The sequence below is a fragment of the Zalophus californianus genome, chromosome 1 (assembly GCF_009762305.2).
Source record: "Zalophus californianus isolate mZalCal1 chromosome 1, mZalCal1.pri.v2, whole genome shotgun sequence".
NCBI classification, from domain to species: Eukaryota; Metazoa; Chordata; class Mammalia; order Carnivora; family Otariidae; genus Zalophus; species Zalophus californianus.
The window spans coordinates 137,582,913-137,607,728 of NC_045595.1; the positions used below are offsets into that span (position 1 = coordinate 137,582,913).

The window sequence follows — 24,816 nt, forward strand, 5'->3', positions numbered from 1 at the left end:
ACTCAAAGAAACTACTTTTGGTTTCATTGATTTATTTCCCCATCATGTTTCTGTTTATATTTCTTTGGTTTCTTCTCTGACCTTTAGTATTTCTTTTATTCTATTTTGAGATTCATTTTGGTTTATCATTAGTACTATAAATTTCCCCCTAAGTACTGCTTTAGTAGCATCCCACAAATATCTCTATGTTGTGTTTTTATTTTCATTCATTTAACATTTTATTTTTTGAATCCTGGTTATAGAGAAATGTATTATTTAGTTTCAAAATATTTGATGATTTTCTAGAAATCATTCTGTTACTGATTTCAAATTTAATTCCATTTTGGTCAAATAATCTAGTTTGTATGGCTTGAATCATTTTAAATATATTGAGATTATTATAGGTTTTAAATATAGTTTATCTTGGAAAATATTCCATGTGCACTTGAAAAGGAATGTATATTCTGCTGTGGTTGGGTAGGGCTGTCTTTAAATGTCAGATTGCCTGATCATGTTATTTAAGTGTTCCATACCCTTACTGATTTCTTGTCTGCTTGTTCTTATTAACCACTTAGGGAGGAGTATACAATCACTAACTACAATGGTCATTTTTTTCTACTTCTTCTTGTAGTTACATTAATTTTTGCCTCACATATTTTAAAGCTCTGTTATTAGGTACATAACACTAGGATTGTCATAACCTCTTTATCAATTAATTCTTTTATTTACCATTATGACTTTCTTTATTCCTGGTAATATTCTTGGCTCTGAAATCTACTTTGTCTCATATTAATATAGCCATTCCAGCTTTCTTTCTTTCTTTCATTTATTTATTTATTTATTTATTTATTTATTTATATTTTAAAGTAAGCTCTACACCCAACGTGGGACTTGAACTCATGACCCCGAGATCAAGAGTCACACATTCCATACACAGAGCCAGCTACGTACCCCAAATTAAAAGACTGAGATTGTCAGATAAATAAAAAAGCAAGACACAATAATATACTGCTTATAAGAAACATAAAGATACAAGTAGTTTAAAAATAAAAAGATAAAGATATAACACAGAGAAAAGATATATATTTATATATATAAATATCTTTATATTTAGATCATTTACATTTAATGGGATTATTGACATGGTTAAGTTTGTATGTATCAAATCAGTTTGGAATTCTATTTGTTCCATCCTGTTCTTTGTTTTTTTTTTTCTTTCTTTTAGATTAATCTATATGAGAATTAGTATATGGGCTCTAACTTAATTTTATCTCTTTTGTTATTAGCTTATTAGCTATAATTCTTTGTTTTGCTATTTTACTGGTTGGTTTAGGGTTTCACTTATCACAGTTTACCTTCAAGTAAAGTACAAATTCATGTGTATTATAAGAAACTTACAACAATATACTTTCATTTTCCTCTTCATGTCACTAGACTGCTGTTGTCAGGAATGTGTCTTACACATATGTTATAAACATCTCAGTACATTAGTATTATTTTATTATTTTATTTTTAAAAAATAATTACATTTTAAATAGATTTAAATAATAGAAGAACCCACCCATATTTTTTTATGTACTTAATCATTTCCAGTGCTCCTCATTCCTTTGTGTAGATCCCTATTTCCATTTGGTATTATTTTCATTCTGTATGATAGAATTCCTTTAACATTTCTTTTAGTGTAGATCTGCTGGGTGATGAATTCTTTCAAATTTTGTATATCTGGAAAAGTCTTTATTTTGCCCTTGTTTTTATTTATTTATTTAGAGTGGCTGGGGAGGGGCAGAGGGAAAGGGAGAGAGAGAATCCCAAGTAGACTCCCCACTGAGTGCAGAGCTTACCTGAAGTTCGATCCCACAACCCCAGGATCATGACCTGAGCCAAAACCAAGAGTTGGATGCCCTACCGACTCAGCCATCCAGATGTCCCAATTTTGCCTTTGTTTTTAAAAGATATTTTCACTGGGCACCTGGGCGGCTCAGTCATTAAGCATCTGCCTTTGGCTCAGGTCATGATCCCAGAGTCCTGGTATCAAGTCCCACATCGGGCTCCCTGCTCAGCGGGAAGCCTGCTTCTCCCTCTCCCGCTCCCCCTGCTTGTGTTCCCTCTCTCACTGTGTCTCCTTCTGTCAAATAAGTAAATAAAATAAAATCTTTAAAAAAAATAAAAAATATTTTCACTGGAAGTGGAAGAGCCTATATTCTTTTGTGGGTGAAAAGAGGCACAATTAAAATGACAGTTCACATATATCAAGCACTTACTATATGTCACCCCCTGAGTTAAGTATTATTATTATTTGCATTGGACACATTTTGAGACTCAAGCTCTGAGAAATTAGGTAACTTGTCCAATGTCATATGCCAGTCAAGTGGCAAAGTGACATTATTCATGTGACTTTGGAATCTCTAATCTTAACCACAACATTCCATTGTCTATCAAGAAAAATAGAAGACCTGTGGATGAGCCAGGACCTACTCCTGAAAATGTCTCATGCTTATATTTCTGAGAAAAGATCAAGTCATTTAAGAGTCATTCCAGATTCTTTCCAGGACAATGGTCTCAACAGGAAACTCCCGGAGCCCTGTGAATCTGAACAACTCCCCAGAGACATGCTTATAGAGAATATGATCAACAAGGCTCCACAACCCAGCTGGTTGGTTAAGACAAGCCCAAAGTAATTCCCAGAGCCTGGGAAATGGTCTATAAAATCAGCTCTTCAGGGTGTTGGGATGGGGACTTATGATGTATAAAGGAGCCTTTCCCACAAATCCTCAGAGACATGGCCAAACCAGTTAGTGGGTTTGGGAACAGAAGATTAGGGTTTTAGTCCTGCCTTTATTACTTTTTCTGATAGTGTGACTCTTGAGAAATAAGCTTACTGTGACTCAGTCTCCCCTCTATAATATGATAATAATGGTAATATGATAATAATAATTCCAGTCCACTCCTTTGGGTTTTCCTGGAGAATCTGGGAGATACAGAGTGAATGTACATGAAAATCCTTTAAATCACTCTCTTATTTGTCATCTGTCCCAGGGAGCTTCCCTGACGGCCCCTGGCCTCACACTGTCTTCAGCTAGAAGTGTCTTCTTTGAACTTTCAGAGCCATTCTACATATCCTCTGAGTCATGTGGCTCTGTCCATCTTGTGCTTCAGTCATTTATATGTGTATTTTATACTTCCTTTTTTTTTTTAAGATTTATTTATTCATTTGAGAGAGAGAAAGAGCACAAACGGGGGGTGGTGCAGGAGAGGGAGAGACAAATCCTAAGCAGATTCTGAGCTAAGCACGGAGCCTGACACAGGGCTCTATCTCATGACCCTGAGATTGTGAACTAAGCCAAAACCAAGAGCTGGACGCTTAACCGACTGTGCCACCCAGGCATCCCTATATTTTCTACTATACAGCTAGCTCCTTGAGGAAAATACTTATAACTACATTATTGCTGTATCCCCCAAGGCAACTTGTGCAATGCTTCACATATTTAGGAGGGCTTCACAATCCATAAACATGTGTTTAATTATTAAAAGATTGCCAGAACGAATATTATTAGAAATAATATTGGACTGGACATTTCAGAAAGACCCCAGGGGACCCAGGTGAAGATGTCCACAACAATGTCTCTGATGGGTTTATAATATTTTCAGCCTCCTTGGTTTGAGGTATTAAAAAAAATTGATCCACATTTATTGGTGTGTTTCACTGTGCCCTGGCTCAAAGCTGTATCTGAAATGTATGGCAAGGTAATTTTATGATGTTCAGGGAAAGTTCATGAATACCCTTAACCAACCTGGTCACAGCTGATAGCTCCTTCTGAGAACAAATACTGTGCACTATGGGAGTTTCCCTGTGGATGGTAGCATGTCTTGATGTTAACATCCATGCCGAGTCTCACCAGAGGACTGGGCAGATGCTGAAACAGCTCTACCTCATCATTCTTCTTCCGTTGTCCTAGTTCAAGCCCTCACTGTATCATTGGGAAATTTGTGAGCATCTTTGAACTGGCTTTACTTTTTCCAGACTTTCCATTTCCAATTTATCCTCCATCATGCCCATCAGTGATGCTTCTCGAACACAAATTGAGAGGTAATTTGGGTTCCTGTACCCAATTCCAAAGTGTGGAGGGGGAGGGGCTTCCCGCATGCCACCAAGCAACTCAATTCAACTCAATTCTGACACAATCTACCTCTAATCCATCCTGTAAGCCTGCCCCTCTGTCCTCCAATTCAGATGCCAATCACAAGTCTGGGTTGTCGCTGGTGCTCCTGTCTAACCACCTGTAGATTGGAGGTTCCAACAATCCCCTCCAACTCAGGGAGCTGATTGTCTAGGTTGTTACGTCTACTTCTGAACATTTGGCTATAAATCAAAAGTTTCCGCGAACCCCTCCTTCAGTTTGGTTAATTTGCTATAGGGGCTCACAGAACTCAGAGAAATGTTTTATTTACTAAGGTATCATTTATTATAAAACAACATAACTCAGGAACAACTGGGTAGAAGAGATACATAGAACAAGGTAGGGGGAAAGGGCTTGAAATTCTCATGCCCTCTCCAAGCACACTATTTTCCCCAAATCTCCATGTATCCATCAACCTGAAAGCTTTCTAAACCCTATCCTTTTGGATTCTTTATAAAGGTTTCAATACATAGACATGGTTGATAAAATTATTGACCATTGGCAATTGATCGAACCTTAAGCCCTTCTCCCCTTCCTGAGGTCAGAGAGTGGGACTAAAAGTTCCAACCTTCTCAGGTGCCTGGATGGCTCAGGTGGTTGAGCAACTGACTTGGTTTGGGCTCAGGGTATGATCTCATGGGTCATGGCTCAATCTCATGGGATTGAACCCCACATTGGGCTCCGCACTCAGCAGGGAGTCTGCTTGAGGATTCTCTCCCTCTGCCCCTCCCCCACTCTCTCTCTTTCTCAAATAAATAAATAAATCTTTAAAACGTCCCAACCCCTTGGAGGGGCAGAGCAAGATGGTGGAGGAGTAGGAGACCTGGATTTCATCTGGTCTCAGGAATTCAGCTGAATAGGGATCAAACCATTCTGAACACCTACGAACTCAACAGGAGATCGAAGAAGAGAGTAGCAACAACTCTCTGAACAGAGAAGCGACCAGTTACTGGAAGTCGGGCCACTGCTCCTCCAGCAGGGACCCAACAAGCGGCAGAGCCGGGGAGACTCCCCTTCCTCCCCTGGGAGGAGCGGTGCGGGAGCGCACCGCAGGGATCTGCTGGGTTTGGAGACTCCACACAGGGCCGGGTGCCAGAGATAGAAACACTCGGTCACAGGCCAGGGGAGCACAGAGTGCGGCCGGGCGACCGGGGAGACGGGAGTGACTGCTTTTCTCTGGGGGCGCACTGAGGAGTGGGGCCCCAAGTTCTTGGCTCCTCCAGGCGGAGATTGGGAGGCCGCCATTTTCACTCTCATCCTCCAAAGCTGTACTGAGAGCTTGCAGGGAACAAAAGCTCCTGAGAGCAAACCCGAGCAGCTTGCTTAGCCTGGACCGGAAAGGGCGGGGCAATTCCGCCTCCGGCAAAGACATTTGGAAACCACGGGAACAGGCCCCTCCCCCAGAAGATCAGCACGGACAGCCAGCAAGCCAAGACCAAGTTTACCAATCAAGGAGAACAGGAGAACTCCAGCGCTAGGGGAATACTGCACATAGAATTCATGGCTTTTTTTTACCATGATTCATTCGTTTTTCAAAGTTAATTTTTTTAACTGTTTTTTTTTTAATTTTTCTTTTTCCCTTTTTCAACCAACATCTTATCAATCCCTTTTTTAAAAGAACATTTTTTTATTTTTCATTTTTAGAGTCATATTTTATCCCTTCATAGTAGTTATCCTTATTTTTAGCATATATATATATATATATATATATATATATATATATATAAGTTGCTCTCTCTTTAAAATTTTGAGATACAGTTTCTTCTAACAGATCAAAATATACCCTAAATCACTAGTGTATGGCTTTGTTCTAGTTTCCTGCCTAATCACATTCTCTCCCTTTTTTTTTCTTTTCTTTTTTTTAAATCTTCTTTCTTTTTTCAAACAACTTCTTATCAATTCCTTTTATAAAATCTTTTATAATTTTCATCTTTACAGTCATCTTCCATCCCTTCATTGTATCAACCCTTATTTTGTACATATATAAGTCTTTCTTCCTTTAAAATTTTAGGAGGCACTTTCTTCTAACAGACCAAAATATGCCCAAAAGCGAGTGTGTGGCACTGATTTATGCACTAGCCTGATCACATTTAATCATATTCTGTTTTTTTTTTGTTTTGTTCTGTTTTTGTTTGTTTTTCTTTTTTCTTTTTCTTTTTCTCTTATTTTTTTCTTCTTTCCCTTTCCTTTCCCCTGGTTTCAGGTCTTTTCTGATTTGTATAGAGTATATTTGCTGGGGACGTTGTTAACCTGTTAGCATTTTGTTCTCTCATTCATCTATTCTCCTCTGGACAAAATGACAAGACGAAAAAAATCACCTCAGCAAAAAGAACAAGAGGTAGTACCGTCTGCCAGGGACCTACTCAATACGGACATTAGTATGATGTCGGACCTACAGTTCAGAATCATGACTTTAAAGATACTAGCTGGGCATGAAAAAAGTGTGGAAGTTATTAGAGAAACCATAAGACGAAACAACATTAGAATAATTGGAGGGGCAGAGAAAGAGGAAAGAGAGAGAGGGGCAGAAGGTATATTGGAGCAAATAATAGCAGAGAACTTCCCTAATGTGGGGAAGGAAACAGGCATCAAAATCCAGGGGGCACAGAGAACCCCTCTCAAAATCAATAAAAATAGGTCAACACCCCGACATCTAATAGTAAAACTTACGAGTCTCAGACACAAAGAGAAAATCCTGAAAGCAGCTCGGGAGAAGAGATATGTAACCTACAATGGTAGAAACATTAGATTGGCAACAGACCTATCCACAGAGACCTGGCAGGCCAGAAAGGACTAGCATGATATCTTCAGAGCACTAAATGAGAAAAATATGCAGCCAAGAATACTATATCCAGCTAGGCTGTCATTGAAAATAGAAGGAGAGATAAAAAGCTTCCAGGACAAACAAAAACTAAAGGAATTTGCAAACACAAAACCAGCCCTACAAGAAATATTGAGAGGGGTCCTCTAAGCAAAGAGAGAGAGCCTAAAAGCAGCATAGATCAGAAAGGAACACAGACAATATACAGTAACAGTCGCCTTACAGGCAATACAATGGCACTAAATTCATACCTTTCAATAGTTACCCTGAATGTAAATGGGCTCAATGTCCCAATCAAAAGACACAGGCTATCAGATTGGATTAAAAAACAAGACCCATCAATATGCTGTCTGCAAGAGACTCATTTTAGACCCAAAGACACCCCCAGATTGAAAGTGAGGGGTGGAAAACCATTTACCATGCTAATGGACACCAAAAGAAAGCTGAGGTGGCAATTCTTATATCAGACAAATTAGATTTTAAAACAAAGACTATAGTAAGAGATGAGGAAGGACACTATATCTTACTTAAAGGGTCTATCCACCAAGAAGATCTAACAATTGTAAATATCTATGCCCCTAACGTGGGAGCAGCCAATTATATAAGGCAATTAATAACAAAAGCAAAGAAACACATTGACAACAATACAATAATAGTGGGGGACTTTAACACCCCCCTGACTGAAATGGACAGATCATCTAAGCAAAAGATCAACAAGGAGATAAAGACTTTAAATGAAACACTGGACCAAATGGACTTCACAGATATATTCAGAACATTCCATCCCAAAGCAACAGAATACATATTCTTCTCTAGCGCCCGTGGAACATTCTCCAGAATTGATCACATCCTAGGTCACAAATCAGGTCTCAACCGCTACCAAAAGATTGGGATTATTCCCTGCAGATTTTCAGACCACAGTGCTTTGAAACTAGAACTCAATCACAAGAGGAAAGTCGGAAAGAACTCAAATACATGGAGGCTAAAGAGCATCCTACTAAAGAATGAATGGGTCAACCAGGAAATAAAAGAAGAATTAAAAAAATTCATGGAAACCAATGAAAATGAAAACACAACTGTCCAAAATCTTTGGGATACAGCAAAGGCAGTCCTGAGAGGAAAGTATATAGCAATACAAGCCTTTCTCAAGAAACAAGAAAGGTCTCAAATACACAACCTAACCCTACACCTAAAGGAGCTGGAGAAAAAACAGCAAATAAGCCTAAACCCAGCAGGAGAAGAGAAATCATAAAGATCAGAGCAGAAATCCATGAACTAGAAACCAAGAGAACAGTAGAACAGATCAACGAACCTAGGAGCTGGTTCTTTGAAAGAATTAACAAGATTGATAAACCCCTGGCCAGACTGATCAAAAAGAAAAGAGAAATGACCCAAATCAACAAAATCATGAATGAAAGAGGAGAGATCACAACCCACACCAAAGAAATACAAACAATTATAAGAACATATTATAAGCAACTCTATGCCAGCAAATTAGATAACCTGGAAGAAATGGGTGCATTCCTAGAGATGTATCAACTACCAAAACTGAACCAGGAAGAAATAGAAAACCTGAACAGACCTATAACCACTAAGGAAATTGAAGCAGTCTTCAAAAATCTCCCAAGAAACAAAAGCCCAGGGCCAGATGGCTTCCCAGGGGAATTCTATCAGACATTTCAAGAAGAATTAATACCTATTCTCCTGAAACTGTTGCAAAAAATAGAAATGGAGGGAAAACGTCCAAACTCATTTTATGAGGCCACCATTACCTTGATCCCAAAACCAGACAAAGACCCCATCAAAAAGGAGAATGACAGACCAATATCCTTGATGAACATGGATGCCAAAATTCTCACCAAAATACTAGCCAATAGGATCCAACAGTACATTAAAAGGATTATTCACCATGACCAAGTGGGATTTATCCCTGGGCTGCAAGGTTGGTTCGACATCTGCAAATCAATCAACGTGATACTTTACATTAACAAAAGAAAGAACAAGAATCATATGATCCTCTCAATAGATGCAGAAAAAGCATTTGACAAAGTACAGCATCCTTTCTTGATCAAAACTCTTCAGAGTATAGGGATAGAGGGTACATACCTCAATATCATAAAAGCCATCTATGAAAAACCTACAGCGAATATCATTCTCAATGGGGAAAAGCTGAGAGCTTTTCCCCTAAGGTCAGGAATGCGGCAGGGATGTCCACTCTCACCACTGCTATTCAACATAGTATTAGAAGTCCTAGCCACAGCAATCAGACAACAAAAAGAAATCAAAGGCATCCAAATCGGCAAAGAGGAAGTCAAACTCTCACTCTTTGCAGAAGATATGATACTGTATGTGGAAAACCCAAAAGACTGCACCCCAGAACTACTAGAACTCATACAGGAATTCAGTCAAGTGGCAGGCTATAAAGTCAATGCACAGAAATCAGTGGCATTCCTATACACCAACAACAAGACAGAAGAGAGACAAATCAAGGAGTCGATCCCATTTACAATTGCACCCCAAACCATAAGATACCTAGGAATAAATTTAACCAAAGAGGCAAAGGATCTGTACTCAGAAAACTATAAAATGCTCATGAAAGATATTGAGGAAGACATAAAGAAATGGAAAAACGTTCCATGCTCATGGATTGGAAGAACAAACTTTGTGAAGATGTCAATGCTACCTAGAGCAATCTACACATTCAATGCAATCCCCATCAAAATACCATCCACTTTTTTCAGAGAAATGGAACAGAGAATCCCAAAATTTGTATGGAAACAGAAGAGACCCCGAATAGCCAGAGGAATATTGAAAAAGAAAAGCAAAGCTGGAGGCATCACAATTCCGGACTTCCAGCTCTATTACAAAGCTGTCATCATCAAGACAGTATGGTACTGTCACATAGATGTGACACATAGATCAATGGAACAGAATTGAGAGCCCAGAAATGGACCCTCAACTCTATGGTCAACTCATCTTTGACAAAGCAGGAAAGAATGTCCAATGGCAAAAAGACAGTCTCTTCAACAAATGGTGTTGGGAAAATTGGACAGCCACCTGCAGAAGAATGAAATTGGACCATTTCCTTACAGCACACACAAAAATAGACTCCAAATGGTTGAAAGACCTAAACGTGAGACAGGAGTCCATCAAAATCCTAAAGGAGAACACAGGCAGCAACCTCTTCGACCTCAGCCGCAGCAACTTCTTCCTAGAAACATCGCCAAAGGCAAGGGAAGCAAGGGCAAAAATGAACTATTGGGATTTCATCAAGATCAAAAGCTTTTGCACAGCAAAAGAAACAGTCCACAAAACCAAAAGACAACCGACAGAATGGGAGAAAATATTTGCAAAGGACATCTCAGATAAAGGGCTAGTATCCAAAATCTAAAAAGAACTTATCAAACTCAACACCCAAAGAACAAATAATCCAATCAAGAAATGGGCAGAAGACATGAACAGACCTTTTTCCAAAGAAGACATCCAAATGGCCAACAGACACATGAAAAAGTGCTCCACATCGCTGGGCATCAGGGAACTCCAAAACAAAACCTCAATGAGATACCACCTCACATCCGTCAGAATGGCTAAAATTAACAAGTCAGGAAACGACAGATGTTGGCGGGGATGTGGAGAAAGGGCAACCCTCCTACACTGTTGGTGGGAATGCAAGCTGGTGCCACCACTCTGGAAAACAGTATGGAGGTTCCTCAAACTGTTGAAAATAGAGCTACCATACTATCCAGCAATTGCACTACTGGGTATTTACCCCAAAGATACAAATGTAGGGATCCGAAGGGGTACGTGCACTCCGATGTTTATAGCAGCAATGTCCACAATAGCCAAACTGTGGAAAGAGCCAAGATGTCCATCAACAGATGAATGGATAAAGAAGAAGTGGTATATATACACAATGGAATATTATGCAGCCATCAAAAAATGAAATCTTGCCATTTGCAATGATGTGGATGGAACTAGAGGGTATTATGCTAAGCGAAATAAGTTAATCAGAGAAAGACAATTATCATATGATCTCACTGATATGAGGAATTTGAGAAATAAGACAGAGGATGATAGGGGAAGGGAGGGAAAAATGAAACAAGATGAAACCAGAGAGGGAGACAAACCATAAGAGACTCTTAATCTCAGGAAACAAACTGAGGGTTGCTGGAGGGGAGGGGGGTGGGAGGGATGGGGTGGCTGGGTGATGGACACTGGGGAGGGTATGTGCTATGGTGAGCGCTGTGAATTGTGTAAGACTGATGAATCACAGACCTGTACCCCGAAACAAATAATACATTATATGTTAATAAATTAGAGGATAAATATACAGCAAATGGGAAAAATAAAAAAATTAAAAAAAAAATAAAAGCCCCCCCGCAAAAACAGTTCCAACGCTCTAATCACCTAGTTGGTTCCCCTGGCAACCAGCCCCCATCCTTAGTTGGGATTCAAAAGTCATCTCATTAACATAACAAAAGACAATTTTATAGTTCATCACCTGGAAAATTCCAAAGGACTTGGGAGCTCTGTGCCAGAAATGGGGATAAAGACCAAATATGTATTTCTTATTATAAATCATAATATTATGAGAGGCAGCCTGACAGACCTCACTGTGAATCCAGACTCTGCCATTTCCTGGATGTTTGACCATGGAGAAGAACCATCCTCCCTTCCCCTTCATTCCCCATTTGTTGTAAGCATTATATGGTATGTTGCATGGACTTCTCTTAGCACTGTGCCTATTGTACAGTTTTAAATTTGAGTAGTTGTTACTAATTCCTATCTTTGTCACAGTGAAATGTATGTGGCTTTGAACAAGTCACATTTGGTCTTTGAACTTCAGTACCCCCATTTGAAAAATAAATAGATTATTTAGGATCTCATTCAGCTGCAACAATTGATAGTCCTATAAATGTACTATTAATTCAATGACATGTTTGAAAATTTAGTTTTGGGGCCCTCCAGAATAACTGTATAGATTTTCACATTCTGATGTTCTAGAAGTCCCCTTGAGTGCTTGACAGCTGCCCACTGAGAAATCAGGTTTTGATGGGGACGAATGAGTGCATCCTGGCTCAGCACCCTCTCCTAGCAGGGGTTCTGGGGCTGACTGTAGGGGTAAACACCTCCTCTTCAGATCTCTGTGGACTGAGGATGGTGGGGGAACCTCCTAACCCTTTCTGTCAGTGTGACCTTAGGCTGTTCTGACTTCTCAGAACTTTTATTACCTTGTGTTAATCCTTACACAATCACCAAGCTCCTTCTAACTCTGACTATGTTAGAAATCATCCACTGGGCATTTCCCAATGGATGGCTAATCCACACTTATATGGAAAAAGAGCTTGTTGTGTGGGCGGATGGGCTTGTCGGTGTTGGATGGCATGGCATGTTCTTTTCTCAAATATTCTGTGGAAGTAGAATGGGACAAAATGAGGAGGTCTGGTCTGTACCAACACTACCTGGATGGGTGGACACAGCTCTAAGAACTTGAGCATCCCATGTATCTTGCCTGAGCCTGTTTCCTTGTGGGACAAGAGTCATCATTCAGCCTACCGTTTGGCACTGTTAAAAAGGAGAAGGACTATTATGGTTGTTGTTATTTTTCTGAACACTCAGTGTTTTGCACAGAGATACAATGAAAACATTGTATACCACACACTAAAAAATTGAAATATACACAAAAAACTTTTATACCAAGTTAGAATTTGGAGCAGAAATTATTTATAAAACAGGCATTGCTACTGGGCATGTTTTGGTCAATTAAATTCTTTTTAAACTCTGGCTTCATGGTGTACTGGTTTGGGAATTAGTAATGATGAAACATTAGTTACACTTGTGAGTAATGGTTTTACTTACAACAGGATGAAAATGTTAACCCAGTGGTGCCCAGAACCAAACATAAGACCTCCAAGTGGTTACCATCCTGCATGTCAGAGGTCATGGTCATCACTATTAACCTTTAGTGGGGTGGTTGAGACACACACAACAACTAACATTTTACTTTGCAGTTTTAGCTGGCTGTTCTCTCTGTGCTTCAATCCTTTTGAAAGTACTTGCCATCAACTTTTTTTTTTTTTTACTGGCAGAGAAACTGGGTCTCAGAAAAATTGATTTGGCCAAATTCCCACAGATCGTAGGGACTGACAAAGCCCAGGAGGTCATGAGGCAGCGAAACAGTAGAGAGAGCAGGGTCTAAAATCAGGCATCAGCTGGTGTGGGTACCTGAGGAACCTGGGAATAGTTACTATGTGTGAAGGGGGGTAATGACTATTTCATGGAGATAAGGTGTACAGTGCTTAGCCCAGGGCTGGGCACTTACTTAAATCCTTAATAAAAGTCAGATGCTTCTTTTTCTTTTTCTTTTTTCTTCTTCTTCTTCCTCTCTTTCCTCTTCCTCCCTTCTCCTTCATCATCCACCTCACTTGCCACTGGAGCACATGGTTGTTGACAAACACAGCCACAGGCAACCTCCTACTTACACAGTTTCCCCAAACCACCCAGGAACATTCCCCCTCAAACCGGTCTGGGACTGACTACATTTCCTCTTCCCTTTCTGCTTGTGTGTCCTGGGCTTTGGAGATTTTCCTCCCCTCTTGTCTTTCCCTCCCTCTGCTTTTGCAGTTAGCCCTTCAGCCTGAGGTTTGACCTTACCTGGCTCTGGAGTGAGGGATGCTGGGGGCAGTGATTTATTTTGGGTGGAAATGGGGGGAGAAAAGGAAAAGCTGGAGCAACTCCTCTCTCTAGCTTTCCTCGGGAAAGATCCCGGCTCTGATCTCCCAGAGCCCATCCCAGCTGTCACCCTCCCCTAGACCCGCATTTCTTTCTCCCTGGCTTGACTCCCTTGCTCCATCCCTTAGGGCCAACCTCCCAGCAAATCTGCTTTTCCTCTGCACCATGGGGCGCGTAGCTATCCTCTGTGTTTGCAAAGAACTCATGTTAGCAGCAGTATCACCCGAGAACTTGCTGGAGTCCCACAGTCCCTGAAGTCCTGCAGCAGACTTACTGACGGAGAACTCCAGAGAGGGAGCCCAGCCATCTGTATTTTAACAAGCTCCCCCAGGTCATTCGGATGCACCCAAAGTGTGAAAACCACCTTTTTTAAGGAAGCTGAGAACCTGTGCGTTCCACCTTGCTTCTTGCTACTCGCAGTGAGAACGTCACAGGTGTTTGTTAAAGGCTGTGTCCTTGCCGCAGGCGCGGGGCATGGGGACTGGAAGCGGAGGGTGGAGGAGCTCGTGGTGAGCTCTGCTCTGGGGGAAAGGAAGGGGCAAAGGGGCAGGAATCAAATATTTCCTGAGTATTTACTACATGTCAGGCACTTGGCATCTGCTGCCTCCTCTTGTCTTTAACTTAACAATTAAAAAATAAATGTTATTTATCCCTACATTGCAGCTGGGGAATCTGAGCTGCTGGGGTGGGAAAAGGATGCAAAGAGGGGCGACGCTGCCATAGACCTGTGTCCGCAAACTGGACCACAGATGGGGCAGGATGTTGTATAAGAAGAGCCCAGAATGGGGCACCTTCATGTTACTGGTGGGGAAACTGAGGAGGGGAAACCAGAGAGAAGAAAGGACCTGCCCAAGTTCACATAGAAAGGCAATGTCTAGGGACCCCTGGGTGTCTCAGTTGATTGAGCGTCTGCCTTTGGCTCAGGTCATGATCCCAGAGTTCTGGGATCGAGTCCGGCATTGGGCTCCTTGCTCTGTGGGGAGCCTCCTTTTCCTTCTGCCTGCCACGTTCTCTCTCTCTCTCTCTCTCTGACAAATAAAGTCTTAAAAAAAATAAAAAAGAAAGAAAGAAAGGCAATGGTCTAGTAATTTCCCATCCGGTGCTCTGCCCCCCTCCCTGTCAATAAACAGTTTCTTGCATTTTTACAAATTGTTTTTAAACTTTTTATTTTGAAGTAATTTCAGATTGACAGAAAAGCTGGAGAAGCGGTCTAGATTTCCATTACATCCCTCACTCTGCTTCCCCTAAAGGTAACATCTTACATATTCATAGTGTAGTTGTCAAGAACTTTTAGGTTTTATTAAACCTTTTATTTTGAGGTCATTGTAGATTTACATTCAGTTCAAAGAAATAATGCAGAGTTCCTGTGTATCTATCGTGCAGTTTTCCCCAATGGGAATATTTTACCCAGAACTTTTATGTTTGTTGATATGTTTTCGTTTTATTTTTTAAGTTCATCCTCACTCAGGAGAAAGTGTTCAGATTTCTTCTGAGGAGCCAAAGAAGACAGAAAATAAAAAGAAATAAGAATGACAGCAGTTTTCTCAGCAGGAAGATGAGCATTCTGCTTTTTCTGGACCCACTGTTGCTTCTCCAGGGACCTCTCATGCCTTCCAACAAAAACCTCTGGGGCTAAGGTCCTGCAGGTGCCTTTGGAAGAGAATCGTGTGGGCAGGAGGCAGGAAGGAACAGGGGCAGTGTTCCAAGAGCTTCAATCCTCAGGAAGATCATTCGCCCTTGAGAGGGACTTGGAGGTCAGCCACCCCATTCTGCATCTGCCCCTTGTGTCTCTATCAACCTCTGCTCTAGCATCGCCAATGCTGGGAACTCGCCCTTATTCAAAAGCTGTGATAACTTGGGGGTGCTGGTAAGTTCTTTCACTAGACATGGCAGCAGGACAGTGTTTTCTTGTTCCTTGTCATATTCCTACCACCCAGACACAGTGCTCAATAAATACTAGGTGCCTGAATGGCTGAATGAATGAAGCAATGAGCAGATATTCTGCCCAGCTTGTGGGGTTGGAGGCACAGTCTTCCTCTGAAAGAGGGGGGTGATGAGCTGCCTGGGATGCGGGGACCACGACAGAGCCCAGCCTGCCGGGGACAGAGCCAAGTGCCTGTGTCTTGTTGAGGGTAGGATCTCTGGAACTGGAGAGAGATGGAGAGCTCCAGGGTAAGACGTCTCTGGGGCAGCGACAGGACTCTTTCAAGTGTTCCTAGCGCCTGGCTGAGTGGCTGCCTTCCTCCACAGCCCTGACTTATTACATTCCTGGTAAGTTGAGGGAAATTCAATCCATATGTTCCTGGGGTTATTTACATGATTCTCAGCAAGATGCTGCCATTGTGTAAGAGCCATTTGACGTCGATGGTGCTGCTCTCTTTTTTCCATTCTGGAAGAAAAGCCAACTCCCCAGTCCCTGGAGAAGGAGGGGCAGGAGGACAGGGAGCCGTCATCTGGGGCTTGATCCACCAGGCAATGCAGTGTCTAGGCAAAAAGCGTTCAGTGGACCTCCAGGGGGAGGCTGAAGAGAGAAGGGAAGACAGGGGCATTGGCAGGTCGCTGCTCCCAGGACTCTTGCCCAGCCTGCACCCACGGGGGCTCTGCCATCGGGACCTCAGCAAGAGGGTGGAGGTGGGAGCCCCTCAATCATGCACAGAAGAGCAGGAAGGATAGCAGGAAGATGGGGACTTCTAGGAAAGGAACTTAGGTTTGCATAACTGTGGACCTCAGTTTCCCCTTCTGCAAAGTGTGCGGCTGCACTCTGTTCCACAGTCTTTGTAGGTGCCAATAGACTATTCTAGAACACCTTTTTGGTCTTATTGTGAGTATTATCTGGCACTGCTTAGATAAATAATTTTCAAGAAAATATTTTTACCACAATCCTCAGTAAGAAATACATTTTATACACTAACCCCAGTATATATAAATGAAACAATGTTTTCACAAATCAATGCTTATCCTTCCTACAAGGATGGACATGTAGATCAATGGAACAGAAGAGTCCAGAAATAAACCTGTATATTTAGGATCAATGAATTTCCAATAGGATGCCAAAGCCATTCAATGGGGAAAGATTGCCAATTTATGTTTTTTTTTAAGGTTTTATTTATTTGAGAGAGAGAGAGAGAGAGCACAAGCTGGGGGGAAGGGCAGAGGGAGAAGTAGATGCCTCACTGAGCAGGGAGCCTGATGCAGGGCTCGATCCCAGGACCCTGGGATCAAGACCTGAGCCAAAGGTAGATGCCTAACTGACTGAGCCACCCAGGAGCCCCTAAAGATCACCACTTAAAATGGTGGTGGCAACAATTAGATATGCACATGCCAAAATACATAGACTTAGACTCTTACTTCTCATGATACAAAAGTATGAATTAAAAATGGATCGTAGACTGGAATGTAAGGAACACACTGTGTGTACACGGAATAAGAATGATCCTCATAAACGTTATGCTAAGTGAAAGAAGCCAAACATGAAAGACTAAACATTTTGTGTTTCCCTTTATATGAAGTTTCTAGAAAAGGCAAGACATTAGAGACGGAAAGCAGATCCGATGTGCACACAAGCTGTCAGGCTACTCACAGGCCTGAGGGCATTTCCTGGAGGGTGGCAGCATTCTAAACCATGATGATGATTGCACAGCTATGTAAATTTGCTGAAAATGGTCACACTGTACACTTATCAGGGATGAATTTTATGGTATACAAATTATAACTCAAAGAGACATATCCGCTAATAAGAGTAAATGTAAATGATAAAGATGATAAAGGAGTTGTTCAGTTGTGTTCTTTGGGCGTGATGAGTTCATTCCGAACCACCTCTTACTACTTGACCAGTCTCCCTCTGTAACATCCGTAGCATCATTACCGGTGGATATACTGCTCGTAAATGAGTAGCCATTTGAAAATATTAGAATAGGGCACCTGGGGGTGGCTCAGTTGGTTGAGCAACTGCCTTCGGCTCAGGTCATGATCCGGGAGTCCTGGGATCGAGTCCCACATAGGGCTCCCTGCTCTGCAGGGAGTCTGCTTCTCCCTCTGACCCTACCCCCGCTTATGCTCTCTCTCTCATATAAATAAATAAAATCTTAAAAAAGGAGAAAATATTAGAATTGATATGTAGTGATTTACAAAGAAAACTAAACTCTTTTAAGAAAAGGAGTTTAGGGGCACCTGGGTGGCTTGGTTGGTTAAGCATCTGACTCTTGATTTTGGCTCAGGTCATGATTTCATGGGTTGTGGGATCAAGCCCTGCATCTGGCTCTGTGCTCAGCGTGGAGTCTGTTTGAAGATTCTTTCCCTCTTCCCCCACCCCCAAATAAGTAAATAAATCTTTAAAGAAAAGAAAAGGAGTTTATTAATCTAAGTGTCTTCCAACACGTTTATATGTAATACCAACCACTGGCATAACCAGAATTAGCCATAGTTTCAAGCATGTAAGTTTGCCAAACTCACTAAGGGCACAATCTGTTGGTTCTGAATACTTGTGAAACACAAGGAAGAATGTTCTGTGTCTCGTTAGTAGCTTAGGATAGGAACCAGATACCTCCAAAAGTTTCCTACCCAGTTTAGTGGCTTCCAAACCTCATTGTGTTTTACTAACAGCCCCCACCCTCAAGATCTACACAAACAGAATCTCTTGGAGGCCAGAAGCTCTTGGGGATCCTTGCAAAGCTCCCCAGATGGTCAGGGAGATTTGCGAGGTTTGTTTGATGAAATCAGCATCATCAGTTTTGAGATAGATCACAAAGAACTGGCTTCCAATTATGGTTAAAATATCAAGGTTTGCAAATGAGCCACTTTATTTTTTAAAGATTTTATTTATTTATTTGAGAGAGAGAGGGAGCAGGGGAAGAGCGAGCACAAGCGGGGGGGGGGGGGCGGGGAGAGGCAGGGGGAAGGGCAGGGGGAGAGGCAGAGTCCCCGCTGAGCAAGGTTCAATCCCAGGACCCTGGATCAGGACCTGAGCAGAAGGCATATGCTTAACTGTCTGAGCCACCCAGGCGCCCCAAATGAGTTACTTTAAAAAACATTTATAAAGCAGAGTATAGACTGAGTTGTCTCCACAGTCCTACCACCCACTCTTCCTCACCCTCACATCTTTAGAAAAGAGTCGAGTAACAGTTGGTAGGCTAGAATTTTGCTAAGTCCTGGGATCGCAAGTGGATAACCTCAGATCCTTAGCTTTTAAAAGCCTCATAATTCTTTTCAGTCAAATAGAGAATATCATCAATTAATTTTTTAAATTGTTGGCTGCTGTGAGGTCAAGTCACCTTCCTGTGCTTGCAGAAGCTAATTTTTAACCAAGTGCAGAGTTTATGTTTGCCAGATTAAAGCTGGGTTGTAGTTCTTCACTCTTAACGTCTTTTTGAGTCTTCATTAAGTTATTTAATGAACTTCACTATTTCTCTCAGATTTATATCAACTCAGACTTTGGCCAAGTGAGCTGATATATTTATGGTATTTCTTTTCTTTGTACCACACTTGAGTCAACCTGTGAACCCGTTTTCGAGCATACCTCCCCTCCCCTCTGAGAGAGGCTCTGGACCTCTCCCCTGCTCCAGCTCCTCTCCAGGATGTCCCCTTCTCCCGCCACCCTCCCTCCTGGACTCTCTGCTGTGATCTCCACCCACGCCACCCCCATAGCAGAGAGGGGTAGTCAAGCTTTCCCACCTGAACACCCAAATCCTTCTCTGGCACCTATATCCTTCCCCATCCGTTTTCTTTCCCGGCCAGGCTTCTGGAGGGAGGAAGAGCCCCTGGAGTGTCAGTACATTTCTCCAGTTACTCCAGACCCTCTATTGTCTGGTGCCGTCCCCATTATTCTAACAAACCACCCACTGGAGAGTCACTCAGGACCTCCTCATTGCCCAAAGCCAATCAACCCATTTTCTGTTCACACCTAATTTAACTTTCCTGGTGAGTTTGCTTTGGGGGACCATTCTCTCCTCCTTAAAACAATTTTCCTGTGGTCTTACAGGCACAATTCCCTTATTCCCTGGTCCCTCCAATTGCTCCCCCCTCAGCAGTCACCGCCACAAGGCATCTTTTTCACAGCCCATCCCTTACTGTGTCGCTTTCTGTCCTTGGTCCCTTGCCTCTTCTTGTTCTTCCCCAGGGCTCCTTCCAGTGTGGCTCTCGTCCATTTGTACCAGAAGCACCCAAAGAGCTTAATTCTTGCTGAAAGTGCAGAGTCCCGGGACCGCCAAGCCCAGACCTACTGAATCAGAATCTGTGGGGGGGAGGGGGGCTGGGACTCTGCATTGTGAGACCCCCATTTCCCTGTTGTCCTTAAAATCCTTCGCAGGGATCTCAGTGCTGGAAATGGAGGCGAAGCTGCCAATGCTGGTGTTACAACCCTCATGGGCTGGTCCCTGTGCGGCTCCTGGGTTTGCCTTTGCCACCCACAACTCAAATGCATTCTGTACTGCAGGCATACCCTTAATGCACCTGCTTGTTCACACCTGTTTCTGTTGCCAGATGCCCTCCGCCAGAGCTCACCCGAGTTCACCTTCAAGTCTCAAAAACTGCCTTGAGCCTCACAGCCGCACCTCAGTGTCCTCCCTTTGCCCTTAGGGCGCCTGTGTGGAGGACTCCCCACACGGTATTGTGATGCATGATTGACCTGGCTGGAACGCCACATGATAGGGACCATGTCTTGCTCTCTCCAGGACCCCGAACTATACAGGGTCCGCAGCATGGAACAGGAAGACAGTGGTCCTGGCGACATGTGCAGCATGCTGTACTGCCTGCCCGGGTGATGGGGGACTTCACTCATCTGCTTATGTGCTCCAGGCTCCAGGCTGGGTCCTGGGATGCAGAGCATGAACAGTCTTTGCTCTCAAAGGTGTCTTGTTGAGGGAGGGATGCAGAAAAGTCAGCAGGAGAACCTGGGTAGAGAAGGCTGTTGCACAGGGAAACTTAGGGAAATGTAGGAGCACAGAGGAGGACAGTCAGCCCAGACATTGGTCCCGGATGGAAAACTCCTGTCCCAGAAGAGCGAAGTCGCACGAAAAGTTAACATTGCACAGGGAGGGGAAGTGCTCTGGAAGGAGAACGTGAAGGCCTAAGCTTCAAGGTCGGCTCTGCCACTGATAAGCCACCCACCACATGGCTTATGCAATCCCTGAGCCTCAACTTACATGTAAGTAAAGGGAAGAGTTTGAACTGAGTTCCGCTTTGAAATCGGTAAAAAGAAATACAAACAATGCAAGAACGTGTTGTAAAAGGTGCATTAATAAGTTGTGACCACCAGATGGCACCAGAGGATCACTTTTAGCACAAACTCTGGGCTTTGCCTCCCTAACTGAAACCTCATAGGGGAGAGCGGGGTCCAGGAGAATTTGAGGCTGATAGATACCACCAGCTCGAGGCTTGGCCTTTCTGTCAGGCTCTTCTGAGACAAATGAGCAGAAATTCTCATTTAAAACTCCTCACTTTGGGGGAACTAGGCATTTGTTACCTGTAAATACACAAAGCCTATTCCAGCATTCCGCATGCTCCAGCTCTGGTTCTGACCCCACATACTGGACACACGGAGGGAGAGGTGTTGCTCAAGCCCCAGTGGGACAACCTGCTCACCCCTCACTCTGGGGGAGGGGGTAGGCATTGACCACAGGAAAGAGGATGCACTGCCTTGCAGAGGACACGTCCCATTCCTGGGGTTTTAAGCACAGCTGAGCAGTTGGGAAGTTGACAAGTTGATTCTAGATCCTGATGTGGTAGGATTTGAAACAGAGACCCCTGTTAGGATCATAATACAGCCGCAGACCCTCTCCTTCAGAACACTCACGATATGCATGTTATTTCAACTGCTTCCAGACCTTTGCCTCGGGACCATTCAGGGTTCCCCTCGACCTTAAGAACTAATGTGTAGTCATTCTCCATGATCAGCTATGCACCTTCTTAATTTCTTCTTAGAGCTTCTTAATTTCTAGTAAGACTATTTCCTCCTGAGATGGTTATTTTCCTCCAGCGAACAAGTAGTGGCAATGATGGGTTCCAAGTCTTAGGATGGCTAATATCTGAACAGTGGACCGTGCACAGATCAGTTAGCTCTAACTCTGATGTGTTTGGACCTGGATTTTCATGTGAGCACTTCGGCTGCCCAGAGAGGCTTCATTCTGAAGCTCGCCTCCAGGGGAGGCTGAAGAGCTGCAGATGTTCCCAGCTGGGCACTGCTTGCTGGGAACAGTACCTCTGCTACACAAGGAGAATTTGGAGCTTCTCGCCAGCTACTCATCCACATCTCCGTCTTGAGCTTTCTTTGTAAAGCTTTCTCTGTGCTAGAAAACTCCAAGGGTTCTGCCTGCTTTTCTATGTACAGCTGCTCTACACATTCGTGTCTTTGGGATTCTTTGCTTCCTGAAGCTAATCACCTAGAAGCATCTTAGGACAAAATAACTAGCAATGACCTTGGGATGAGAGTCTCTGTCTGGTCCTGGCTCTGCCATTTATGAACGGTGAGACTTCAAATATAAAATGGGGATAATGGCTCATCTTTCTTGCTTCATAGGGTTTATTTATTCAGCAAATATGCCTGTTATGTGCTGCTCACTGCTCCAAGCACTGTGGATACAACGGATGAGACAGACTTGACTACTCTGTCTCCATGAAGCCGACAGTGTAGGACAGTTTGAGAATCAAATCTGAAAATACCTCTGAATACCTTCTGTTGACTCTGTAGGGCTCTGCTGCCCTACACTCTTCCTACTCTTTTTGTTTGAATTGTTTTGTGACCCATTGTGGCAGGCGACACAGACTCAGGGTCACAAATGTCACATATATGGGAGAGTTGCCTCCAAACCAAGTTGATGGCCCTCAACCCCGGTCCATGGGAAATTGCAAAGGGGCTGGCCACGCCTGTCCTCCTTCCTCCCTCATACTCTCTGTCCTGGAAGATAAATCGGTGGGACTGAGACCTCCATTATTTAAACAAGCCATAAGGTCCCCCATGGAGATTTGGGCAGGGAAGGGAGATCTTGTGGAGAATGTAGGCGGGACATTGCTGCCACCCCAGCACCCAGGGCATCCTGGGTTCCACATCTCTTGAGGGTCTGTGTCTCCGATCCCACTTCCCTCCCCGTCACTGATGCTGGGTGCCCTGCTTCATAACTTCCCCTGCCCTGTGCCCTCACCTTTTGCTTTATTTATTTATTTTTTAGTGTCAATGATTTAGTATGGCATGGGGAAGGAATCCTGTTAAAAATTGAAAGGAACAGCACTGGGTGTTATATGCAAACAATGAATCACGGAACACTACATCAAAAACTAATGATGTATGGTGATTAACATAACATAATAAAATGAAATTTAAAAAATTGAAAGGAAATAAAAAAGAAAACACTGAGCTGTACAAAATGAGAACCGTTTACGGAGAGTTTTGGGCGGAAGAATCTGCAGCAGAGAGCTCTGAGCTCCTGCTTCAGGAATCTCTACTCCCCAGCATCCACCTTCACCTGTGCACCCCCAGCTGGCCTAGAACCTTCCGTGTGAATGTCCTTACTGACTCTGCTCCATCTTGTTTCCTGGTCACTCAGGCGTGGGACCTATTCAAGGACAAACTCTAAATAACTTGAAACTAAGCCTTTTCTTCACTCCAACCCCCCTCACTAGTCCAAGTTTTTTGAAATGCGTTGAGGTCACAGCTGATTTGAAGACATCTTCTACTTTTCTCCCCAGTACCTCTTGCATCCCTCCTCTCTCCTTAGCCCACCTCTGCAGAGCATCAATTTTCATGCTGCCTTGTATCTGTGCCCTCTGGTTGTGTCTCTCACATGGAATTTTGGCTCAGTCAGGACACTTACTTTGGAAAATGGAACAGTAGCAAACCCAATGCAAGCAGAGGCTTTAAAAAAAATGCCTGATTTCTCACTTGGACCTCTGACCTTGCCACGAGAGCATGCTTGGGCTGAGCTACTGGACAGATGGGACAGACATGTGACAGAGAGCTGACTGGAGAGTCCCCAGCAAACCTGCCAGCTGAGCAACCACAGACATGTGCATTAGCCCAGTCAAGATTGGCCAGGTAAGGTCAGGTCAGCACAACCTCTGAGTGACCTGTAGATTTTGAAAAATAATAGACTGGAAGTTTTAGGATGACTTGTTACTCAGCAAATCCTAGCTGATACAGCGGTTGCTCGGACCATTATCATGCCTTTTTAACAGAGCTTATGAAAGGTATTGGTAATTTAATGCTAGCTCATCTCCTGGCCTCCAGGCAACATTCTTCCAGTCCAGCCTCCACTCTGATGTCAGAGTGATCCCCTCATGATATATTGGACTGAACCGAATTATTACCTGAAGACAATGTAAGGATCATCTTGTCCATTTTACAGATGAGGAAACTGAGGCCTAGAGATGGAAAATGACTTTTTCACATCACAAAGATTCAGTGGCAGCCCCATCATTCCCAAGACCAGAATCCGAATCTCTGGCCCCCTGATTGAGGCTCTGTCCCTGCCCTGGAAATCTGCTACTTGGTCAGAGTGGCCCATTGCCATCTCCCACTCTACCGTGTCCATTCCCAGTAGCAAAGGTCTTCCTCTTTTCACTGAGGAGCATTTGGAAAGTCCACATGTCTCTTCTTAAGTGTCAAAGGTGACAGGTGTGTGATGGCCCAGTTCCAGTGACACACCTAGAAGACAACCCCTTCCCTCATCACATCCCACCTGTCCTCTGCTCAGAGGTAGGTCCGGGCCCACCTCACACCTTCTTAGTGATTCTACATACATGATCTGTGACATCCCCTTGCCAGATATGCATGCTTCTTCCCAGGGCTACAAACATGCCCAGCTCAAAACTTTAATTCTATTCCATTTTCTCCTTTAAGAAGGCAAAAGGGACGGGATGAGGGTGACATTGATGGCACCTTGATTTAGAAAGCAGTGAGTCACTGGAAAACTTTGTAACACAGCATCCCTGAGCAAGGCCACTGCAGCGCCCTTGACACTGGGGCCGCGGGCAGGTTCCCTTCTGGCTGTAACTGAACCCATTCTCGGCGTCCTGGGCACTGGCAGGAGCCATGCTTTTACCTTACACGCGTTCTTCCCCATAGTACCCCGAGCCTCCCAGGCAAGATGATTCCAAATACAGCCAGTTCAAGGTTTC

General features: G+C 43.2%; 1 long non-coding RNA gene across 1 annotated transcript in view; it reads left to right on the forward strand.

Moving 5' to 3' along the window:
* Nucleotides 1-17,474, forward strand: part of LOC113917041 — a 43,930-nt gene extending 26,456 nt beyond the window's left edge. Inside the window, exon 4 of the long non-coding RNA XR_003518107.2 lies at nt 15,164-17,474. This is a non-coding gene — a long non-coding RNA (uncharacterized LOC113917041). The remainder of the gene's footprint in view (nt 1-15,163) is intronic.
* Nucleotides 17,475-24,816: the final 7,342 nt, after the last annotated feature.